Raw genomic sequence first — 12,233 nt, 5'->3', positions numbered from 1 at the left:
TCCAGAAGGGGTTCTAATTTGTAGCCCTCCCTGATAGTAAGAAACTCCATCGTTAGGGCACCTAATTTCGAGCTTGTTTATGTTGCCTCAAGTGTTACAGTTCAATAAATTCTCAGAAGTGCAGCACGCAAAACCAGAGTACTGGTTTCGATTGAATTACTCCAGAGAGTTGGTTTGCCTATCCTTATGCATTGCTGTTTAACATGCGCAAACCAAGGAACTTTGTTCAATACCCCTGGGTTAGATAATGACTCTTTAGTTTCTGCTTGGTACGCAGCCAAAAAATTAGGGGTCTCATCTTTGATCGGGCCTATGCCTAAATCTAACCGCAAAGGGATTAGCAGGGTACTAGATGGAAGACCCAAAATTTGTTTAAGGAAGCTGTTCTCCACTATTGTTAAAGAAGCAGAAGAACAGTGACCCCAGAGTTCCGCCCCATATAGCGTAGCTCCCCTCGCTTGCGCCCTATAGAACTCAATGGCTGGACCAATGGGTTTAGTTGTTGACTCCCTTACCATTTTAGCTATGCCCCCAGTGGTCTGAACTAGCCTAAGCTTAGCTTTGGCTATTTGGGACTTCCACTCCATATCTTCTGTTAGGGTGACACCCAGATAATCGAACACAGAGACCCTTTCCAGTGTGATTCCATTTAAATGGGAGTTAGTGCGTGTTTTATTAGGCGGGTTGTCTATCATAAACTTGGTTTTGTTGGTATTAATCACCAGGCCCCTGCTGTTGCAGAATGATTCGAAACTATCCAATATCCTTTGTATACCCATCGGCGATTTAGACAACAAAAGGGTATTGTCAGCAAACATCAGAGCTGGTACCTTTGAGTTCGCTAAATTAGGGGCATCATTGTCCTCAAACTCCGTAAGATGTGCAATAGGTGTGTTGACAAAGAGGCAAAACAGGGTCAGTGCAAGCACACAAACCAGTCTCACCCCTCTGTCAACTGGGAGCCTGTTGGTGAGCTCTCACCCTTACCATATCTTAGTTGGGCATTGGTGGCAACATGCAACTTAATAAGCAGGTTGAGTAAGTATATAGGAATCCCCAGTTCCCTTAGGACCCCCAAAGTTTAGTTCTGGACACCAAATCAAAGGCCGTCTTCAGGTCCACAAAGATCAAATAGAGGCTGCCACCCTCTATTGATACCATTTTCCAACTAATAAGCTGGAATGTATATATTTGGCCCACGGTGGAGATGTTTTTCATGAACCCGGCTTGATATTGGCTGATGATGTCGTTCTCTTCCAGCTAGCCCTGGATCCGATCTAATAATACCCGTGCAAAGAGTTTTTGTGTGACATCGATCAAACTGATCGGTCTATAGTTTGCAGGGAGAAGGTTGTCTATCAAACCAAGTTTAACATGGTAAGCAATATTTGGCCAATCAAACAGTATTGGACCATGTAAGAGGAATCATCCCCCAAATTATTGGAGATCTCAGTTGAAGTTGAAGAAGCAGCATCTCAGTTGAGGAAGCAGCCTAAAAGTCAAATGACTGTAAATAAAGTAAATACATTAGAAACAATATTGGAGGTAAAGGGTACTCCAGTAAATATACTTTTACAAAGAAGAATTGTCAATCCTGGCAATTATTTGGTGTGGTGCTTCAGCTTCTCCCATGCCTGACTCTAGTTTGAAATGCAATTATGAGCTAACATAGTGCAGACTGTCAATTGCAAGCTTAGGTAGTGGTATTCAAGCCAAGTTTATATGTACCACTTTTGGGGTTGATTGAATTCCACATCATTTGGACTTTGCGTATCAGCAAAATGAGAGCCCAATATGTTTCTTTCAAATCTTAGGGAAACTGAGGGGCACATGTATATAGCATTTACGCAGTGCAGTGCTGTAAGCCACCTTGCTGCACTGCGTGAATGGGAAAGGGCAGGAATGCTCTGTATTTACCATAATATAATGCATTCCTGTCCTCTCCTTGCACTGGTGCTCTATTGGCTGCCTAGCACAAATACAGGCACCCTTGCACTTTAGTGCAAGGATGCCTGCATTGTATGCTGGATTTATTGTCGTGCAGGAAGTGACACCTTCCTAAATAAAAACAGTCGCCTGTGGCAGTTTCCTCATTCTATGCGCATTGCAGAATGCAACACAAATAGAAAGAGGTAAAATTCACCGAAATCTATGAGTGGACACGTGGGAACATCCACGAACCACCCATGGAACGCCCCAATCCCCCGGGCAGAGTAATGTAACACACCTATTTGCTCTGTGTAGCGTTACTCTGGATATATGAAGCAACACAAGGCCATGCTAGGTGGCTTTGTGTGGTTTTATAAATCAAACGTAGAAGTTGTGTCACTCTTGTGCTCCTTTGCGTGCCACAAGTGCAACACAACGGCTGCATGAATATTTAGTACAGGTGGCCTATGCACACGTAATCTTGGTCTGCAGCACAAATACTGTATGTATAAAGTTCAAACATACATATACACAACATTATAACAGTGATCCAATGTTGAGTTATCTCTTGTTTAATGCAGATCAGATGCCCAGTCAACACATGTTTTGTCAAGGTAGAGACCCACAACTTCTTCAGGGCTACTGGACAGATGGACTGTGTGGAGACCAATCTCTCCGCCGGTTGTACTTCTGCCCCAGCTGAAATGGGGGAGTGTCTCCAGTAGATGAACGCCAACATGAAGTGTGGATAGTGCCACAAGGAGTCAACTTGGTACAAGTGTGACCAGCGAGCAGCTGTTACTGTCCAATCAAAGTTAGGAGTTTTATGATATTGAAACACGTTTGGGAGGTACATGAGTATTGTATGGTATAATTGAGGAAGTTCTTAGTTGGTTAGTTAGCAAGAGACCGTGATGCTGCCCGAATGAGATGTCGATGCTGAATGCTGCAGAGCTTGGGATGCTGTTGGAGTGACGAGAGAAGCTGAAGAAAAGTCGATTGCAGAACCACTTTATCTAAAATAATTTACTTAGAGGAGGATTGCGGAAGAATCTCGAGGAGGAACAGAGTATCAGAGAGGGGTGCCATGCAAGCATCGGTGGTAGAGAGGTCATCTATCCTGTCCTGATTCCTTGGCCAGGGGGCTGGTTTTCACACCATCCTTTGTAATTATATGTTCGTGTATGTGCAGATGTGCTTATCTCTCTATCCTCTCCTTTCTGAGCAATGTCATTGCAGAGAATGATATACATTTGTTTGAACTAATTGATTAATTGAATCTTCCTTCCTATAAGTGATGGTGACTGTACTTCGTAAGTGGTTCACATGAAAATAATTTAGATAAAGATTGAAAATATTTCCTGAGTCCGTGGTTATTTCCATCAAATGCAAGTAAATTAGATTTATGTCATTTCACCATCAACTAGTTCAACTAATTTGGTCCATTGACCAGAGTAAATAACTTTTTGATCAGTGAAAGATTAGTTCAGAATGAGAATAGACTAATCTAGAATGATAAAAAGTACAAACAATTGACCCCACAGATTATTACCAGGTAGTGTGAATGTGTGTTTATGGGCCCAGGTGAGTATATGGTATTAGAGTACCTGTTACTGGTAATCCACTGGATCAGTAGTCAACACTAATAAATAGCTTTGTCTACAACCACAAATTAAAAAGCCTTTACCTCATATCAAGAAAAATGAATATCACAGTTAGAAAAGAGTTTTTTGTAGTCCTTGATGATTTTATGTGATGTAAGTGAAGCTAGCACACTAGTTCATCTTTCTGCAAGAATTAGAGGATAGGAATAACAGCCTATGGCTGAAATACCGTCTTTTGGACTCCAGTGAATTATCAAGAGTGTCATTGGCCTTAAGCTGTAAAATAACATATACCTACACCTAGGGGCCCATTAGGATGGCGGGCGGATCGCCCCCACCAGGTCGGCGGTAGCCCCCGCCGGCCTGGAGGGGGTGATCCGGCCACCATCTGTGCTAGAAATGACTCCCAGCCATATTAGCATGGCTGGGGGGTCCGCGGCGGACGGAACAACTGTCCGCCGCTTTTCCACCCCGGTCGCCTTGCGACACAGTCGGCCCGTCATTCTAATGAGCTCCTTAGTTGGGAATTGTAATACAAACTTATGGGAGAAGATGTGGTCTAACAGCCAGGTGTGCTGTTCTTGGAACTTGGGAACAGGGTTTGAGGCCTGGCGTTTGCTCACATTCCACTGATCTTGGGCAAATAATGTAATGTCCCAAGCCTATATAAGGCACGTGTAATACGTGAGGTCATAAGCAGTGCATTGTGGGGACATAACTTAAAAGGTAGCTCAGGTAGCTGTAACTGACGAATTTCACTGGTTTTCTATTAGTAAAATCTGAGCCTAAATGTACCCTTCCTGCAACCTTTGTTTTTTTTGTGAATTTTTCAAGATCTATTTTCTAACTAAAACATCCCCGTAACCATTGTTTTTTTAAGTGATTTTCCATTTTTCTTCTTTTTACTTGTAGTCGTGTTTGCAGTGTGGTGAAGAAAGGTGACAGGAGCTCCAGCCAGCCCACAGAAATTCTGCAGTGTCGGACTTACTGGAGGTAGCATAAGTGCTTCTGGGTCCCCTAGAACCCTCATGATCCAAGAGGACTTCATCTCCCAACCACAGTTTGCAGAGTGCTGTAGAATCCGAAGACCTCCCAGCTATTCCACTCTGTAGGACCTACTGGAGGCAACAGGAGGTTGTGTTGGCACCCAAGGGCTCTCAGCATCCAAGGGGATTTTATCCCCTAACCAGCAGAGTGCTAGTAGGTATGTAGTGTTGGAGAAAGAATGCATTGCCTCTGATGTTCTCTTAGCAATCCCGCTGTGTGGGACATACTAGAGGTAATAAGAGGGGTAGTTGCCCCCCAAGGACCCTCTGGACCCGAGAGGACTTCATCCCCCAACCAGCTCTGTGACGCATTTACAGAGTGGTGGAGAAATGGGGCGAGACTCCAGCAACTTACCGTGCCAACCCTTTAAAAAATATATATATATTATGGAAGGGGGGGTGTAGGTAAAGGACCCAAAATAGCAGTAAATGAACTGCAGCTCAGAGATGAAGTGAGTCCAGTGCCACACATATCCCTTGGCTGTTAGTACAACATCCTCTGTTAGAAAATTATTGAAGGCGGGGAATTAAAATAAAACCCGTAGGAAAAAATGCTGCATTAAATTAAATCAAATTAAATTATATAACATCGGTAAAAATATAAATAATTTCTATATAATATTAACAAATTATCTAAATAATAACTGTTCTTGAATTTTAACATTCTTTCATAACCATTAACATTTAATAATGAATGTAAAATTTTTTGTTGAAATATAGGTAAATCACGTTTAATGAATTCTACATATCACTTTTACTATTAATTGATGCATCATAAATATATAATTTTGTTACTGTAGGTGGACTTTTTGTTTTTCATTTAAACTGAGGAAAAATCAATGTAGAATAGTTACATTTTGAATTTAGACTAAGCTGTTAATGTTGATAATTTTTTTATTTTATCCTAGGTTTAAATTAATTATAGTATTAATTTCCAGTCATATTCAACATCAAAATACTTTTCATATTTTTATCAAATGCAGGGATCTCCCTATAGTATAGTATTGGGAAAATCCAAAAAGTGTGTTAACCTAATTAAAAGAGAATTACTAAACAAAATGTTGTGTTGTAAATTGATTTTTATTATTTTTACAGTTAAAACCTAATACAAAAATGCTACAGCACTATTTGAATTAAATATTTAATCAACTAATAAATATAAATATACTAAATTAAATTAAAAATAGTTTGTGTATATTTATCAACAAAATCCCACCAAAGGTAAACTACTTATTTTATTTATAATGTATTAAACATTAAAAATGCTTTCTATAGAATATATTTCAATTAACAATTTTTTTTACAAATTAAAGTTAGATGAATTTTTTAATTAAAAGGAATTACATTTTTTCATCATTTTATTCATATAGAGATCTATTTAAACTCAGTGCCTCCATTATTTTCTTTAAGAAGGTGTTGCAGTATCAGTGGTTTGCCATGTGTGGGGCTGGACCCAATTTTGCAAATTTTTGGCAGTAGTAAATCATAAATTTGTTTTCCCCCTATTTCAGGGAGTGAAGACGTAAGTCTACACTTTTAAGTTCCTTTGAACTACGGTTTTGCAAGTAGCCTTAGTAGTAAGGTTACTCAAAAGTGTAGGAGTAACCTTACTTGTAAATAGACCCCACAGTACTGAAATATGTGCAGTTCTAGACTAATGCAGTATTGAAAAATGTCAAGCTCATGGCATGGTCACGGGAAAGCTACCTTTTTAATATCTAATGCGGTTGAGGCCTGCCTCCCTGATTCAGCCGCGTCTGCATTTGAGTGTATTGTTCTCATCTAAGTGTCCTGAGAAGTTGGGAACCTGCAAACCCATGAATTCCAAACCCTCAATAATTTCACTTACTAGCTTTATCAATTTCTGGCTTCGTAAATGTTTGAAAAATATATCCCAAATGGCTTTAACAACTTTGAAATTCTGCTCAATCAATAACTTATTCTAGATCATGCAATTTATTTCCTACCTATGTGTTTTTTCAGAGCTTTATTCATATCTTTGTTCCTAAGGCTGTAAATGAGAGGATTAAAAATTGGGATGAAAGCAGTGTACACAATGGCAAGCAGCTTATCTTTATCTGGTGAATAGGAAGATGCAGGACGCACATACATGCAGATCAAATACACATACAGAGCAGTGACAACAGTGAGGTGAGAGGTGCAGGTAGAGAAAGCCTTATGCCTCCCCTCCGACGAGCGAATTTTTAGAATTACATGAATTATATAGATATAAGAGATAATAGTAATTGAAAAAGGAATGAGACCCGCAAAGATAGCTTCAATAAGAATCAGAAATTCAATGTTATGTAGATCACTGCAGGAAATCTTCATCAGAGCAATGAGATCACAGAAGAAGTGGTTGATGAGTCTGGAGCCACAGAAGGTCAATTGTGATCCCACAACAGCAAGGGGAAAAATGTTCAGAAAACCGAGCACCCAGGAAAAGGCTACCAGCAGAAGGCAGGATTGCTTTTTCATGATGTCAGTGTATCGTAAAGGGTGGTGGATGGCCACATAGCGATCATAAGCCATGGCAGCAAGAAGGTAGACTTCCGCGCTATTGAAATACAGAAAGAAGAACATCTGGGTTATGCAGCCAGGGAAGGATATAGTCCTGCTTTTGTCTATGAAAATTGCCAGCAGTTTTGGAAAGATGACATTTGTACAAAAAATATCTAAAAAGGAGAGGTTCTGGAGAAAGAAATACATTGGAGTTTTCAGGCAAGGATCCACCATTGCAATCACTATGATCAGAAGGTTTGCACACATGATTAAAAGGTATATAAATAGGGACACTATACAAATCAGTGGCTTTAGCTCTGGTCTAACAAAGAAACCCACAATTATGAATTCTTTCAGGGTTGTTTGATTTTCCATGTTCTCTTCAGGTTTTATTTCCTGGAAAAAAATGTAAAATGAAAATAAGAATTAAATTATTGACTGCATCATATGAAAAAAAGGTACACTTTCATTCAAGTGTTAAACAACTGAAGGTGCAGCTAGAAATGATCTACAGGGGCCTGATTTATCAACTGCACTTTGCAGCACAATAAAACATATACAAAATGACAATTCACACAGTACATGTAGAGCGTTATGCATCCACAGGACCTATACGCATTTGTCCAGAGTTCTCCACCCTGACTGCAGAGTCTCTGCAAATGCAAGTATAAGTAAGTCAGTTAAAACATATGTTTATTTAGACCCTGGTCTTTTAAACAGACGTTCTTGAAAACACAGTGAACAGATAAAATCCAAAAATAAGTGACCCTCAATATAAAAACAGGGGTTAAACATTCCTACTCATGATTCTTTGAAAAATTTATCAATTTTACAGCATGACAGATAATAAAATCACCTCATAGCACACGTCCCATCCATTAATCTAATTTCTACCAAAGTTTAGTCTCCTGCTCCTTATCCTTAATAATGTATTAATTTAAAACAGGTTTTAATAGTAACTTACAATTATCTAAAAACCACGGCAGTCCTGAAGGGTGTGAAGTCGGTCACCCTCCATGTTAAGGCCACATTTACAAGTATCATTTAACAATATTCAATGAGCTTCGGATATCAGAACTTGATTTATGCTGCATCAAAATCTCAGGAATCTTTGGTGCGTCTTTATATTGAGGAGTTTCTTCAAATAGGGGAATGCCTCATATCCCATCCATGATTTTATCAGGTTGGAAACAGATTTCTTCTTCTTTAGAAATATAGGATGCTCCTCTCTGGAGGCCTCTTTTGCTAATTTCTTCAACTCTACCTTGCTCATGCCTATGTGATCAACACCATCTGCTGTTATAAGGTTTACTTACTACACTAATTAAGGATCCTCCCTCTAACTTCTTGTGGCCAGGTTACCTTACTTTTCAATATATCCCTTTTACACAGATGAGACATTTTGTGAATGTCTTCACAATCTATGCATACCCATATTTTATCAACTCTGCGTGTGATAAGTAAGTCTGCCCCGTCAGGCCCATTTCTACTCTGACTGCCTTGACCATTGGACAAGAATGGAGAGAAAGTATTATTTTTAGGCACCTTCCTTCTTCAAGGTCCCAGATTTTTTTTACTCCTATGCCGACCCCCTTGGCTGAAATTGCGACCTTATCGTAAGCTGATAGATTTCCAGCACAGGCCGAAGGAAAGGGCCTCTGTATCGATTATCAAATGTCTTCCATTCCCCCTACTGATGAAAGTACCTTAGCTTGTATTGAGGTTTGATAATCCCTCCAGCATAAGTCATGGGAAAACCACATACCTAAGTAGTTATATTTTTTGATTCTTTCATATTTTGACTTTCTTTATTGCCCAACCCAAACTGATCCTCATCTTCCCTATCAGGAGCACTTTGGTATTTTCCACGTTTATTTTTCATTTTTCAACTTGCAATCATCTGAGAATACATCTAATTTTCTCTGGATACCAATTCCTGTCTAGTAAAAAATTATTAATTTGTCAGCATATAAAAGAAAGCTAATATGTGTGCCTTTCATTTTTGGGCTAAAACTATTCAATTTGCTAAGTACTTTTGGGAGATTGGCCAACAACAGGGAAAATAGGGTTGGTGCCAAAACATGCCCTTGTCTCAGACCATTTCTTACATTTCTCATCTTACAGAAGGATCCGTCCAGGTCCAAAGCTACCGGGGCTCAATTATCCCTACGGAGTTCTTGTAAGATTACACGTAGATCATTGGGAATTCCATAGTTCTTTAATGCTTCCCCTAGCAAGGTCTGATCAACAGAATCAAAAGCAGAGCTAAAATCTAGAAAACAGCAATACAGTGCTCTTTGCTACTCTATACATTTGTTTAGCAATAGCCATAAACTAAAACAAGTACCAATCATCGAGTGACCCCCCCATCACCTTGAAACCTCCTTGCTCTTGTGGGATGATTGAATTTGCTTCTGGCCATTCCATTAACATAACCAAAAGTATTTTTGAGAACATATATTAGCACTGACATTGAACAGATGTTTTTGCCAATAGTTTCCTAGAAGGGAGTACTCACTACTTTTGCATATAGGCTTGCTATTCACTCCCTTCAAACTATCCGGAGATCCTTGTCTGATGAATTTCGTGAAAAAGGATATGGAACACGCTGAACCAACAGGCAATATTTGATTTTATTATTACTGCCGGTAAATTGTCAGGTCCAGTCGCCCTTGTAACTGTTATTATTTCAATAGTATTATTCATTTAATTTACAGAGAATCTCTCCTTTGTTTCTTCATTCATGAGGAAGTTACAGGGTGCTAAATAAATGTAGCATGTCTATTATAATCCTCCTCCAAAAATTCTACCAAAGCCAGTCAATTTTCCATAAAGATTTCCAAATCCCACCTTGAACCAACCTCCAAGTTTTCGTTACATTTTTGGTCTCTATTGTCTTGATCATTTCTTCCCAACATTTTGCTTTGTATTCCTGGTTCTTGCTAGCCATCAAGTTTTTGAAATATTTCTTTAAACTAAAAAGGCGTAGCATGCCAATCTTGTTCTAGAGAACCTTGTATACCTTTCAAGTTTCCTTATTTCATGTTTTAAAAGTCAGCATTCTTTATCAAACCAGCTATTCTTGGTCGGCTTCACAGCCTTAATTTTATTTTGAGTATTATTAAAAACCATCAATTCAATTTTTAAGCATGCAATAAAAAAATTGTGATTTCCTCATAGCACAGTAGAAGGTCAGTGGGTACCTTCCCCAATCTAAATTCCCCATATTTGACCTAAAGGCCTTCAATATGCTTAAATGCTTCTCATAAATTATTGTTCTTTGGAGTTTTAAGCTTCCCACCTTTATAGGGAGAACCTTTGTCTGCCTACTTCCAATATCCTTGTGGAGGATTGTTCTTAAAGGATAATGGTAACTCCCCTCCAGTTTTAGGACCTCAAATTATCTGATTAAGTCAATAGCCTCGACTAGCACAAACAAATAATCTATTGGGCAATTATGATTACCATACTGGAATGTTTTCCTCGGTGGGATGCTCGCTGACACTCTTCCTTTAGGCTCAAAATCCATTTGAAGACGCAAGTCTAACAGGGCTACAACCCTTCTCGTGGCCTTGTTAGCCGACCAATGTGCAGGTTGTATATTAAAAGCGGCTAAACAATCCTCTTACCTTTCATCCACTATCTCGGAAACATTTCTTTGATTAGAATGCCCCATTAGAATGAGCAAGTATTGGGGATACAGCACACCTATGTTAACCATATCTTCTTTAAACAATTCCAAGTCTCCCTTATAGCTGGGAGGATTTCTTGCATGCACATAAAAGTTCAAAATAAGGATACATTCTTTTCCCTTACTTGCATTTACCAATTTTTTCCACACTTAAGGATCCATTTACAGCCTGTCTTAACTTCCCATCCCCTGGAGGCAGTTTTTGTACATATCATTGTTAATATACACCCTAAAGGCCATCCTGAAGCATTATCTACAGCCTTCAGGTGGACTTCTGAGAGCCCATCTATCTGGGTTGGTTCTCTGCAGAGCCATGTCTCCTGAAAGCACAACACTGAATACTGTTCTATGATTTCTCTGAATAGCGGTTGCTTCATTATATTGTTTAAAGCATGAGAGTTCAATGAGAACAAACTGTTGCTGTGCAGAGATACCAATACAAAGTCTACTTTTATTAAGTTAGCCCATTCCTATGCATCCTAATCCCAACTCGGACAATCGTACCGGTTTTGATCCAAGCAAATACCCTTTAAACTTTCCCCTTGGGGCAACATAGCTTGAAGTATGCCTACTGTACTTTTCATTATGTACCTATACCTAGCGTAGGAGAATAGTTTGAGAAGCCGAGACCTATTTAAAGGATTTTGCTTCTTTAGTCTTTTCCACCAGCCTGTTTCCTGGGGTTGGCTCAACATGTACTCATAGAGAGTTATCCTCCCTCCCCTGGCCCTCTCTAGATCTAAGGGGGAAGGTGACACCCACCTTTAAGATATTACCAGAGCCTTTTCCCCACTCTGAGATGAATATAACTTCAGGAGTGTGCACCTTCATATATTTTCTTACTTCTCTAGGTTCCTCCATTATTTTACTCTCCATATTGGATACCACATTTTGACCCCAGAGGGGTTCTTCATTCATTAGATACCCCTCCTGTTCCTTACCGGCAGTTTCAGCTAGCTGAACTGGGGGAACACTTTCCATTGCTTAAAGGTATTTTTACTGATTTTACTTGGCCTAACCGGGGCGAAGTGGGTGGACTGCCTTTAATCTGAGTACTGCTTGTACCTCCTCCCTTTATCATCTCTGAGCTTTTCACTATGGGTTGAGACTGTTGTTTGCAACAGAGGGTTTTCATTTTCCTGCCCCTAGTTATCAACCCCTGCCCTCCTTTTATTAGTCATTTGTTCTGCCTGAAGTGCCCCAGAGCAGAGGGATAGCCTTCATAGTAGTCACCTCTTTTCTTTATTAACATCGGATGCTTGGAAATATAGACCGAAGAGAGCTCCTCTGTGGTTGGGGCTGAATCCAGCACCATAGCAGGTAAACACTTGCTGGGCAGATCCCCTGTGTCCCTACACTGACCTGAAGATACATCCCTCCATCAACCAGTCTTACTAGCTTAGGCAGTCAACCATTTATCTGTTTCTGAGGTAATAGTCTGCATATGATCCTTCTGCAATG

At 39.6% G+C, this 12,233-nt stretch overlaps 1 pseudogene; it reads right to left on the bottom strand.

Moving 5' to 3' along the window:
• LOC144769887 (uncharacterized) overlaps positions 1 to 11,648 on the bottom strand; it is a 33,451-nt pseudogene extending 21,803 nt beyond the window's left edge.
• Between the last annotated feature and the right edge of the window lie 585 nt (positions 11,649 to 12,233).

Source organism: Lissotriton helveticus, chromosome 7 (genome assembly GCF_964261635.1).
Source record: "Lissotriton helveticus chromosome 7, aLisHel1.1, whole genome shotgun sequence".
Taxonomy (NCBI): domain Eukaryota; kingdom Metazoa; phylum Chordata; class Amphibia; order Caudata; family Salamandridae; genus Lissotriton; species Lissotriton helveticus.
Note: the sequence above shows the minus strand (reverse complement) of the source record. Positions and strands in the feature narration are given on the sequence as shown.